This window comes from Macaca fascicularis, chromosome 8 (assembly GCF_037993035.2).
Source record: "Macaca fascicularis isolate 582-1 chromosome 8, T2T-MFA8v1.1".
In the NCBI taxonomy this organism is placed as follows: Eukaryota; Metazoa; Chordata; class Mammalia; order Primates; family Cercopithecidae; genus Macaca; species Macaca fascicularis.
The window spans coordinates 86,201,156-86,214,963 of NC_088382.1; the positions used below are offsets into that span (position 1 = coordinate 86,201,156).

At 34.4% G+C, this 13,808-nt stretch overlaps 1 pseudogene; it reads left to right on the top strand.

Annotated features, from left to right (window-relative positions):
• Positions 1–4,672: 4,672 nt before the first annotated feature.
• LOC102126953 (galectin-1 pseudogene) lies at positions 4,673–5,220 on the top strand (annotated as a pseudogene).
• The last annotated feature ends 8,588 nt before the right edge of the window (positions 5,221–13,808 follow it).

Genomic DNA, 13,808 nt, shown 5'->3' on the forward strand with positions numbered 1-13,808 from the left:
CATGTACTTACCATGCAGTTTTGGGAATCGACACACTGATGAACCTCGATCAAGAAGAGAAATTATAGCATTAGCTCATTTGCTTTCTAAACAGCAGGAGTGAAAATTCTATCCAAAATAATATTAATGATACTGTTTTAGCATCCGCACAGAAAAGCACGTAAAATTTCTTACCAGTGTTTTGTAGATATGGTTCATATTTATTGACTATTATCTCTTCCTTCTTTGTAGGAATACAACTGGGTACATATTTTAAGCCAGTAAATCAAAACCAAAACCAAAAACACACTAAAATGCCCACTTAAAATTGAAGTGTCTCATCCAAATTTGAGAAGGGAGCAAGCCTATTTGTGCCCCTTGCATAGGAAAATAGCACGATGACATAAGTTCAGGGCAATTTCTCTGTGTTGTCTTTCTGTTTCTATTAGAGGATTTTTTACTAACTGGTCAAAATGCACATTATCATTACATTTTTCCCACCATACCTTATGTAGCCACTGTTATACTAACTAGTAAGGTTGTTAGCCAGAGGAACAACACTCAGAAAACAGGGCGGGGCATTCCAGGGCCAGTAAGTCCTTGTCCTGTATAAATTAGAGCAGTGGAGCCCCATGTGTGTTAAACTGAGAACTTGAGCCCTGCTGAATTTAACATTAACGTGTTTTGTTGGTCTTTTTAGTAGGGTAGCTGAGGGCTTTGCCATATTTATAAAGCACTCAGAATTGTAAGACTTAGGCCACAACATTTAGAACACACGCACATTCATCACTTGACCTTTAAAGTCAGTTTAATGTTTTCACTTTTACTAAGAAGGAAATAATCAACAGCACTGTTTTGATTACATTTTCTTCTACCCAAATAACGAAGGGGAAATTTCTAGACCTATAAGAATATACATGTATATATCTTTGAATGTATAAAATTATAAAAATAAACATATTTATTTAAGTAATTATATATGAACTATATAAATATATAAAATATTTATATATAAACAGGATAGATATACAAAATAGGATAATTTATTCTCAACTATAGGAAGATATGTAGATGGATATAGATAGAGACATATCTATATACATATAGATACTTATATGATGTCAATCTCAAGCAGAAGAAAGGAAAGCCAGTAGTAGGTGCTCTAGTTTAAGATACAAAATGACATGTGACTGGAGTATTAATTCTAGAGGCCATATAAAGATATTTATATCTATATGTGGATAGATAGATACAGATATAATTGCTTTCCTCTCAGATTTTAAATTGTATATACATCATTGCTACTTAGAGAACAATTAACAGTTCATAACTACAAATTCTTTCAATTAAGAATAGAAAATGTGTGTGTACTTATATGGTATATGTATTTGTGTACGTATACATGACCAAATGTGTTTGATGGTAAAAATGGATGTTTGAGATATATATATATATATCCCAAGAAATGAAGAAATCAAAGTAGAAGATAGAAAAAATCCCCAAAGCATAGGATCAAATAAAAATTATTCTCATTTTTGGTATCACCTGATAGTCTCTATAATTAAATAAAAACACAGGTTTAATTTTTATATTTAAATACTTAGTCTGATCCTTTTATAATTCATAGAAAAGGCCATTCCAGGAATAAATGGAAAGACTTGCTAATATTTCAGTAATTTTGAGATCATATGGAATATTTTACTTCAATCATGAGGAAAACATATTCTATGATGATTACAATGACATGATAGAATTAAATTAATGTGTATTTAATTATTTGTCTTAAGAGTTCCTTTTAAATACTAATTACTTAAAAATTAATTGGAGCAAGATTTTATATGTCATACCTACTTTGTGTTACCAATTGTTACTGTAAAATAATTTTAAATAATCATTCAAAATCTTTTTTATATTAGTCTTATTTCTAAATACACTGAAAATTGCTAAGTATAATGATACTCATCTAGGTAGCTGTTAAGAAAACAGTAAAAAATTCTTATTTTTATTTCAACTACTATCTTCATCAAACTAGACTACATTCTTTCCCAGACACCTGAGACATAAATCAGACACCCCTCCCGCTTTTCTCTCTACAAGGACTTACCTACATCCACTTCAATTTTTTTTTCAGTAAAATATTCACCGATTGACTACTGTCTCACCTATTGGACATTCTGACACTAGTAGGCAAGCCTCAATTTCAGGACCCAACTTGAAATGGACAGCCTCTCAGAAAAACATTTTTTTCTAATGTTCTGATTTTGATTAATCTTCCAAGACAGTGGGCTAGGTTAGTCAGCTGTAATGTGGGAAGGGCTTCCTGCCCTAAATTTTAAAATATCACCCAACGAACTTCACAGTTTCCTCTGAAGGTACTACTCACTCTCCGTTTGTTCATATAGGTAATCACATCTCAGCTCAGTCAGTTTCACATCTTCAATCAATGACTGTGTTCTTCACTCCTTAGTTCTCTTTCTAAATGAATTTACCTTCTTCCTCCTTCACTAAACTATTTATCATTTTGAATATTTTATACTGTCCCCTAACCTGTTCTTTTCATTGCTATTAATGCTGAAAAGTGCCCTTTACTTTAGAAATCTGACCTCTTTCATGAAGCTTTACTGATCAAGTAGCTATAAAATAAAACTATTTCTCCCATTTTCAAACAGCAAAATGTACAACAATCATGAATTACATGTACATGATATATATTCATTCACTGGCATCTTCCCATATCATCATACAAGCTATGAGATATATATAGATATAGATATAGATATTATGTATCTCTCTATATATAAAACAATGCAACACAGATGCGTGGAGCCTCTATTTTGTGTCATGCACTTTTGTAGAAGCTTTATGACTATAAAGGTGAGCTAGACAGAGAAGGTAAACAAACTGTTAAAGTAGTAAACAATATGAAAATCTACTAAGGAAGGTATACACAATCTTACAGTTAGACATTTTGTTCATTCTTATGCACATATGGAAGGTCTTTGGGAATTCAATTACAATTCAAAATGCTACCTAAAGAAATCATAAACTTTCTATTGTAATTCCATTTGGTAACCGTGTGGTGGTTCAACTATCCTTAGTAATGACAGCTTAGAACAGACTACTTTACACTATTAAAAATCACTGAGATTATAACAGCTTTTGTTTATGCAGATTATAGTTAATAATATCTATCATATTATAAAATAAAACATAAATTATATTTTAAAATTATTCCTCAATTAATTTAAAATAACAACTATAAACACATTAAATGTTAACATAAACAGTATACTATACTAAAACAATGATATTTTTCAAAATAAAAAAGCAAGGAAAATGTCACTGTATTATACTTTAGCGAATCTTTTTAACATGGCTTAATACAAGATGCTGAATTTTAATATCTGTTGTTACATTTAGTCTTGCAATATGTTATTTGGGTTGTGGTTATGAAGAAAATACACATTTCCACAAATATATAATTGAAAAAAAGGAAGGACATTTTAGCAAACTTTTCAGTTAATTGTAGATATTCTTCTTTGATACACCAAACACCAACAAGTAGTCATTTCTTAAAAGTTAGTTGCAACAGGGAATGAGAAACCATATCAATGAATACTTCACTCTTAGGTTAAAATCTGTCATCTATCTTGCATTTTTAATGGATCTTTGACCCATGTATAATTTTGTAGCATCATGAATTGGTCTTCTATTAAATATTGGTTCACTGAGTTATGCAAATTTTGATACATTTCATTATCTAGTATCAAACAATAATCACATGTATTAATATAACTTCTAGGATCTTATCAGAAATATCATTAAGTATTGGCAATCTGTCATGCTCATGGTGGCAGGTATAAATTCTCCAAAATTCTAATTCTCCTTGAACGTTAAAATCTTATCATTGACAACAAACGCTGTGAGTTGTTTCACTTGTTGTAGATATTCAAGTAGATAATTGTATAAAAGGGGCTATTTCAGCTCAAACTGAATCACACAACTCCTTTACCTCAAAGTAGCCACCACAGTTAGTGCTTCAGTGTGTAGCACAAGTTCTTTATGGGCACTTCCCATTTTGTCACATAAAGTATTAAAAACATACATAACTAAGAGAAAACATTTAATTAAAGTAGTTGCTTCTTCAAAGAGCAATAACATTATTATTATTATTTTTTAATTGAAAGTGTATCATCTTTGCCCAAAATGAAGAACACAATGATTTCTAGCAAAGTTTGGTGCTGTTGATTCATGCTAAAAAGTCAAGACTACTAAGGCTCTAGCACTGCAAGCAAGTTTCAACCCAATGAAAAAAAGTAAATAACAAAAGTATTGATATAAAAGTGGTTTTGGACCTCAAGGACTCCTTAAACATACATCAGGGTTCCTCAGAGATCTGGGCCTGTGCTTTGAGAATCACTAGCCCAGAAAAAACTAAATCATCTATAAATATTTTCTAATCATTTACTAATAATCTGATAGTATCACATAAATTTAACCAGAACTAACTACCACCTATAACAACACTTGTCTTTTCTAAGTTGTTTTGCAATGCATTATATATATAATTATATATATACATATAATGTTCTCATAGTGTACATACTTGTTTATATGTATACATATACATTTTGTTTAATCCTTTCAAAAACCCAACGCACTATCACCATTTTTTAAAAAGAGAAAATTACAGATCTCTCTCGGGTGGAGTCTTCTAATAGCTGGTGCGCCTCTCCTGGCAACATCCTCCTGGCCTCAATCATGGCTTGTGGTCTGGTGGCCAGCAACCTGAATCTCAAACCTGGAGAGTGCCTCCGAGTGCGGGGCGAGGTGGCCCCCGACGCCAAGAGCTTCGTGCTGAACCTGGGCAAAGATAGCAACAACCTGTGCCTGCACTTCAACCCTCGCTTCAACGCCCAGGGCGACGCCAACACCATCGTGTGCAACAGCAAGGACGGCGGGGCCTGGGGGACCGAGCAGCGGGAGGCTGCCTTTCCTTTCCAGCCTGGAAGTGTCGCAGAGGTGTGCATCACCTTTGACCAGGCCGACCTGACCATCAAGCTGCCAGATGGATACGAATTCAAGTTCCCCAACCGCCTCAACCTGGAGGCCATCAACTACATGGCTGACGGTGACTTCAAGATCAAGTGTGTGGCCTTTGACTGAAATCAGTCAGCCCATGGCCCCCAATAAAGGCAGCTGCTTCTGCCCCCTCTGAAAAAAAAAAAAAAAAAGAGAAAATTACAGCTGCATTTAATGACTTTTTCAAGGTCAAAAGACCTATAAATGGCAGAATCCAGATTTATATCCAGATTTTCTGAAGTTTAATGTTCTCATTTTACCATAGCTGTTAAAAATAACTCTTTCACAGCCTCCTCTAATTTAAGGAACAGTGAACAAGTCCTGTACCATCAGCTTGTTAGCAAGTCTCTATTTAAGCACTATGAGAAAATGATATGTATATGTATAAATCTTATTTCAAATCCTTCATGGCATGGCAGTCCCACATTATATCTATTTCATCACTGTTCAAAATTGCACTATAATCATGTGATATTCCTCATCATGCCTAGTTTTCTTAACTGCCATAATGATTGATAGCTGATTTGGTCATTATATTGGCTAAAATATCACCAGCCAGTTCATGGTCCAGTTATTTCAACCTTCAAAACGATAATTTCAAATCAGTGTTGTGATCTATTCAACTGCATACAGGTCAGCTTTAACTGTGTTGACTAAGAAAAACTTACCTAAATCTTAGGGGTTACAGGAATACCGGGAACAGAAGTTTAAAAAAGAATTTCTGAAATGTATGAAGTGCTCTTGCGTAAAACTTTTCATTCAAAGGCAACAGAAGCCCTGAATACTAGCCTTGATGCTAACTAGTTAGCTATGTTAAAAAAGTATTTACCATGGGCCAGGCACGATGGCTCATGCCTGTAATCCCAGCAGTTTGGGAGGTTGAGGCGGGTGGATCACGAGGTCAGGAGATCGAGACCATCCTGGCTAACACGGTGAAAATCCGTCTCTACTAAAAATACAAAAAAAATTGCCGGGTGTGGTGGCGGGTGCCTGTAGTCCCAGCCACCTGGGAGGCTGAGCCAGGAAAATGGCGTGAACCTGGGAGGCAGAGCTTGCAGTGAGCCAAGATTGCGCCACTGCACTCCAGCCTGGGCAACAGAGCAAAACTCTGTCTCAAAAAACAAACAAACAAACAAAAGTATCTACCATCACCATGCCTTGGTTTCCTTGTCCATATGATGAGAGAGAATTACTACATGATCTGTTTCTCTTCTATTTTAATATTGTGTAATTGTGCATAGAAAAAAAGTACACCTCCCCTTGCGCATTCATGATTTTCTTAATTTAAAGTAAGTATTCTTTTCATGCCAGTCTGACTTCACTCTCTATAGTGAAATCTTTAAAATCCAATTAATTACCCAAATTTACAAGTGAAAGTTTTATAGAAGCAAGTTATCGGCCTCTTAAACCTCCTTAAAGTATGATGTTTAAAAAAATATACTCAGACACTCTCTGTTTTCTTTCTCTAAATAAAAATGAATTGTTTTTATAATTGTTTTATATTTATTATATATTTGATAAATGGAGATTGATTTCCTCTTTTAAAGATGAAGTATAATCCATCCTGAAATATTAATAAGAAACCTTCAGAGCGATGTTAGGGTGGGGAGGGGCAGATAAGCAAGTTTTTTGTTTGTTTGCAATTGTTGAAATTATAGAGGCAGAATCCTTCCAGAGACAGAGATATAATCACAATTATCTGGCCTGTAAAGAAATTGTTTTTATTTCTGTAGCCAAAGGTCAGCAAATTATAGGTATTGGGAGTCCTTTTTATATAGAATCTTATTTTGTGTATATATAGTATTTGCTATTTACAACATTTCCCCCTTCTATCTAATATTGGAATCAGAGGCATCCTATTATCAATGAGAATGTGTTTTAAAATCAGACTGCGCTCTGGAACCTGGGCTTTGCTGCTTGCAAACTACGGGAGTGTGATCCCGTGTTTTGCCCTTTCTAAATCTTAATGGAAGACAATAAACCAGTTCTCTCTAAGCTACTGAGAGACATGCAGGCAGTATCTTCATGGTCAGGTCACTGCTGTGCCTTCCATACAGCATACTCTACCTCTGGATGGTGAGAAGGTGGGATGGCACATCGTAGGCAATCAATGCACAGCGGTTTCCCCAGGCTGTTCATGCTATCCCTGAAGCTAAACTGTGAACTTGTAAAACATGGAAATGGCATCTTGATTTGTGGAGTGATGTGGGGACATGGTTATAAAAATATTAATGGAAGATAGCAAGCAAAAGTTTTATAGCCATTATTTCAATTGTATACACAAAACAAACACTGGGGAGAGGCCATTGTATGTTTCTCATTAGGTGACTGTTCAAATAAGTTAAGGTACATCAAAACAATAAAATATGATATAGCAATTAAAATAATAATGTAGTGCTTTAATGCGTTTATATGGAATAATTTCCAAGATATGTTAAATAAAAAAGCAAGGTGCAGAAGAATCTAAAGTCACAATAGTATATAATATGCTCCTATGTATGTAAAGATATGTAGAGTAAGGCTGGGCATGGTGGCTCACGCCTGTACTCCCAACACTTCAGGAGGATGAGGCATGCGAATCATCTCACATCAGGAGTTCAAGACCAGCCTGCTCAACATGGCGAAACTTCTTCTATACTAAAAATACAAAAATTAGCTGGCCGCACTGGCTCACGCCTATAATCTCAGCTACTTGGGAGGCTGAGGCAGGAGAATCACCTGAACCCGGGAGGAGGAGGTTGCAGTGAGCCGAGATCATGCCATTGCACTCCAGCCTGGGTGACTGAGCAAGACTCAGTCTCAAAAAAAAAAAGCAAACATGTATGTGTGTGTGTGTGTGTGTGTGTGTATGTATATGCATCTGTGTGTGTATGTATATATGTGCGTGTATATATATGTATATACATACAGCAGTATCCCTATCTTCCAGGGGTACTTTCCAAGACACTGCAGTGGATGCCTGAAACTTTGGATAACACTGACCCCTGTATATCCTATGTGTTTTTTTCCTGTACTTACATACCTATGATAAAGTTTAATTTATAAATTAGGTAGAGTAAAATATTAACAATCATAAAATAGAAAAACTATAAAAATATACTGTAAAAAATAGTCATGTGACTATGTTCTTTCTCAGTTTCTCTCAAAATGCTGTAATATATTTGGACATTGAACTGAAATCACAGAAAGCAAAACCATGAATAAAGGGGAACTACTGTACATGCATTTAATGGAATATGCAAATAATGATGCAAAGATCACAAACTAATAAAAGCAGTTGTTTCTGTGGGAAAGAGTTTAATTTTCACCACATATGCTTTTGCATAGTTTGTTGCTTTTTAAACATGAGTACACTAATTTTAAGATAGAGAATTTTGATGTAAAATAGAGATGATTTATGTATTTATAAGGCAAATCCTTGATATACTCTCCACTCAAAACCAAAACAAAAGGACAAAACATCAATTTGTTCGAGTTGCTTATATCTTATAAAACCAAAGAAAAGCTATTTTTAAAAATTTCAACCAATGAATGCATTAATTTAAAACAGACAGAGCTATAAATGCAGAACAGACAGAGTCAAAGTATACTGTTAAAAGGATTGTCAGATAAGATATAATATTTTTATTTTCTAACTCGGTCAATGCTAATTGCTGGAAGGTGAAAAGTGTTCTCAATTCTTAAGATTATAGAGGCCATTTTATACATACATATATATAGACACACATAGAATTATATATATAAATCTAATGTTTGCATTGAATATATATAACCATATTTACATAATTACATATAATGTAATATAATGTATATATTTGCCATTTATATTTATATGAATGGCATATATATGTCATTTGCCATTATGTATATATGTATAATGGCCACTTATTTGGCCATTATTTGCCATTTTATATATATATATGCCATTTATTTGGCCGTATATGTATGTTTTTTATATATATATACACATATATATAATGGCTATACATATATCTATAAAATGGAAATATATATTCAATGTCAAACACATATAGAATATATTGAATATATAATTGAACATATATTGAATACATATATAGAATATATATTTATATATTGTCAATATATATTTAATGTACATTGAACATATACATTGAATATATATGTAGCCATATATATCATTACAATGACTATGTATATATTCAATGTCAAACATTAAGATATATTCAGGTAGTCCATTTTCTATTATTGTTTAGGTAAAATACAGTATGCTATTTTATTTGGAGTTTTTAAATGATGTTTTTGAAGTTAGACAAAAATAATAATAAAAGGTTCTCCCAGGTTTAAGGTATTAAAAGTTTATCCAACATGTAATCTGGCTCCAATCTATCTTTTCAAATTTATATTCCCATACTTTCTTATTATCCCACTATGTTACCAACAAATTAATTCTTCCTATGGTTTAGCAAACATGCCTTACCTGCTGAATACTCATTCAGCGCTGACTTTTATACCTTTCTACCAATGTTAAGGGGCTCATGGATCTGAAATGTCAAGAGGCATTTTACTCTAACTGCTTCAGTTGAAAGGTTCTTTTCCTTCTGTGATCTCATGTGCAGAGTGCTTGTTTTACAATGCATTCTATTACTAGAATGTGTGCACTTGTCAGTGTCCCTAATGGATAAATAGAAGCACCATGAAAGTAGGAAGCAATCATTTCATCCAAATCTGTAATTGCTGCGTGTGCTCCAGCAGCCTGGCCTAGTATCTTCACAGAGGTTATAACCAACAGAGTTCAATAGATGTGTGCGTGAATGGTAATGGATAGTTCAGTTCCTCTGAAGGTTAAATTCCAATCAACTTTGAATCTTTCAAGAAATAGCTACCTCGACTCAACATGTAGTAATACCTATTTATAGTTTAAAATAGTCATTATATTGATCTTCAACCATATTCTTTCCAGGCTAAAGTAAAAATTAAATTCCATGTGCTTTACTTAATATTTCTATTTTATTTTCTAATTCCTTAATAATTCTTGTATTGCTTTTACTAGCCCCCAACTTCTTCAATTGTTCTATAGGCTATGGAGTGCAGAGGGGGCATTATGTTCTATTGAATTAGGTCAGTGATGAATGATTTAATTCATGTTCAACGACTTTTGAGTTTTTTCTGACTTTTATATCTTAAAGTATTTCTCTCATACACTGGGTAACAGATGGTAGTAATTATTTTTTAACTAAAACTAAAACATTGGACACTTTATGCCAGGCCCTTCTTTGATTTTTAAAAATATTCTTCCGTGGAATATTTGGGAAACCACTAAGTTAACAGTATCCATAGAAGTTGTAATAAGAATAGCTAACACCTGAAAGTTAATTAGTATGTGCAAAGGATTGCTCAAAGAACTTTAGCTATATAAATTCAACGTAACAACTCTTTGAGAAGCTTGCCATTTAATATGGTTTAGCTCTGTGTCCCCACCCAAGTCTCATGTTGACTGTAATCCCCAGTTTCAGGGGAGGGACCAGGTGGGAGGTGATTGCCTCACGGGGGCGGACTTCCCCCCTTGCTATTCTCATCGTAATGAGTCAGATCTCACGAGATCTGGTTGTTTGAAAGGGTGTAGCGTTTCCCCCTTTACTCTCTCTTTCTTCAGCCAGCCATGTGAAGATGTGCTTGCTTTCCCTCAACTTTCTGCCATGATTGTAGGTTTTCTGAGATGTCCCCGGAAGCAGAAGTCTGTAGAGTCCACAGAAATGTGAGCCCATTAGAACTATTTTCTTTGTAAATTACCCAATCTCAGGTTTGTCTTTATAGCAGTGTGAGAACAGACTAATACACCATTATTATTCAAATGCTCATGATGAGAAAACTGAAATATAAAGAAGTTAAAAAACACATCAAAAGTCACACAAATGCCGCATGAGGGAGCTGGAATTAACACAGGAAAAGTCCTTCAGAGCTCGTGCTCCTAACTTTTGTGCTAACCGGCAACTCATGTTAGATATTAAGCCGTTTTTATGCCCTGATACTAAAACTAAGCCGCTAAACTCCTTTAATTCTACCACATAGACATTTGATAATATTTTCCTACATTTTTTTCATATTTTCAAATCTTTGAGGTAGGATAGAATCTAAAGTCACAATAGATTTCAACCAGTGTCCCTAATGAACACATTTCCCTCACATCATGTAGAATTCTCTCACTTCTGGCACTGCATGTTGATTTTTAAGATAATTCCTCTGGGAGTCCTCTCAAGGTACAAGAAACAGAATTGCAGCTAGTCTGTGGAAAATCAGAAGTTTATCCTAGGGCCCTAAAATTTAGAGCACATAAGCTTTTAAAATAACAATTTTAAAATGTTACCATATCATTAGCAGAGGTCATGAATTAAAATAGGAGCATTAGTGCCACATCAAAGATGACTGAGCAGCTCCACCTCAATGTAAGCACAGAATATAAAGATATAATTAAGAAAAAAAATTAAGCAAGCTAAAAAGAAAAAAAATCAATGCTAGGAAATAAAAATAAGAAACTCACAGCCAGAGTTGTAAGTAACCAAGCTCCTATCCTTGGGGTCAAGTAGGATCCTATTAGATTTAGGCCCTAACACACAGTGATTGTTATTTTAATGGTCATGTAGGGATAAAAGAGAAAAAATCTTGAATCTGGGGTGAGGCAGGGAGCATAAAGATGGAACCTTTGTAGTCTGGATCCATTATCACTCTAGAAAACTAGTAGCTCAGGGAAGTAGATGGGGACCTATCTCTGCCTGGGACTCTGTATGGAAGAAAAAAATAAAGTCATTTGAAAATAAACTAAAATGCAAAGCCTATACCATACAAGTATGTGGAGTTTGAATTTATATTGTTCAAAATATGGTTATCTCAAACTGAGAAATTAAGATAAAACTGCCATCAAAATAGGAAAGCTTTTCTTCATTCGGGCCTTTAGCATTAACCATCCATGTCTTATTCCAAGGGATTTAGGGTGGGAAGAGTGAATGAATCAACTCTAATAGAAAATGAATTCATAATAAAAAGAATCACAAACTATACAATAAAATAGACTTATAATAACGAGACAAATAATTTGAAAGATGATACTATACAAATAGTAATGAAAGAAACAAAAATGCAATAGAAACCTTAATAAAATAACAGCTCACTCTGAAGAATAGAACATCTAGAAAAAAAATACTGAAATTTAAAATTCGATGATTGGTTTAAACACCATATTAAATACAGCTAAAAAGTTAATTTGTGCTGGAAGCTTTATCTGTGAAATTTACCTGGAATGACATATGAAAACTTTGAGAAAATTCGAGGTTGTGAAGGAAAGAATAAGCAAACCCAATATATATTTAATAGATGGCTGAAAAGAAGTAAATATAAAAGATGTGAGAGGAGGCCAAGTGCAGTGGCTCATGCCTGTTTTCTTAGCACTTTGAGAGGTCGAGGCAGGTGGATCACTTGAGGCTAGGTGTTCAAGACCAGCCTGAGCAACATGGGAAAACCCCATATCTACTAAAAATACAAAAAAATTAGCCAGGTGTGGTGGCACGCCCCTGTAATTCCAGCTACTTGAGAGACTGAGGCACAAGAATTGCTTGAACCTAGGAGGCAGATGTTTCAGTGAGCTGATATTATACCACAGCACTCCAGCTGGTTGACAGAGTGACACTGTCTCAAAAAATAAAATAAATAAAATAAAATAGAGGAAATATTCAAAGACACAAAACTTTAGATTTCCACACAGATAGAATCATACCAATCCATGTGTTAGATAAGTAAAAACAAATCTACATTCAGATATATCTAGAGAAACTGAACAAAACAAAGATACTCATCATCAATAGCAGAAGCAATAACAGAAAAACAGTTTTGGCATGTCATGCCAGATACTCGGGAAGCTGAGATGGGAGGATACTTTCAGCCCAGCGTTTTGAGACCAGCTTGGGCAACACAGCGAGACCCTATTTCAAAAAAAGGAAAGATAATATAAAGTAAAAAGACATAATAATTTTAAACTCCCAAGAGCAAATGACTACCAAATAATAACTTTACACCCAGATAGACCACCATTCAAAGTTAAAAATGTTTTCATACAAAGGGAACAATTTTCTACTCATACCATCACTAAAATTACTAACATATGTACCTCATTAATTTAAAGGGAAAAAAACAGAAGGGGTGGGATGTATGATGCTATACTGAGCAAAAACCAAAGCTAAATCTAAATAAACATGGATAAAAAAGTAAAAATTGTAAAAATAAAAATCAGGTATTTTTAAAATTTAAAGAGTTGAAACTATATAACAATGAGATGAAAGATGGAATAAGAGTAGAGGTATTAAATTTATGGTCCTTTTGTTGCGTTCTCTGTTTTTTCACTGCTGTGTTCTCAGTACCAAGGACACGGTAGATGCTCAATAAATATCTTTTGAATAGATCACTGAACCAAAATTCCATAGTTAAAGGTGACTATAGACAAGATCTTCAATTGCATTCCTCAGACTCTGAGCATAGCATGCGGTTTGCTCAGGGATCATCTAGGGTGTGCCCATGCATGTGGTCTTTGTAGGCAGCTGAATTCCTAAAAGTGTGATGGCCCTTGAGGTTAATCACTCTGATCTGCCTTAAAGGGAACATGCTGCACCTGCAGAATCAACTGGCGATCTCCAGCTGCTGACCGTTCTGATCACCTGTAGCTTTAACACTGGGAGCACAGTCTGCTCCCGTGCTCCCAGTCATGACTGAGCACAGCA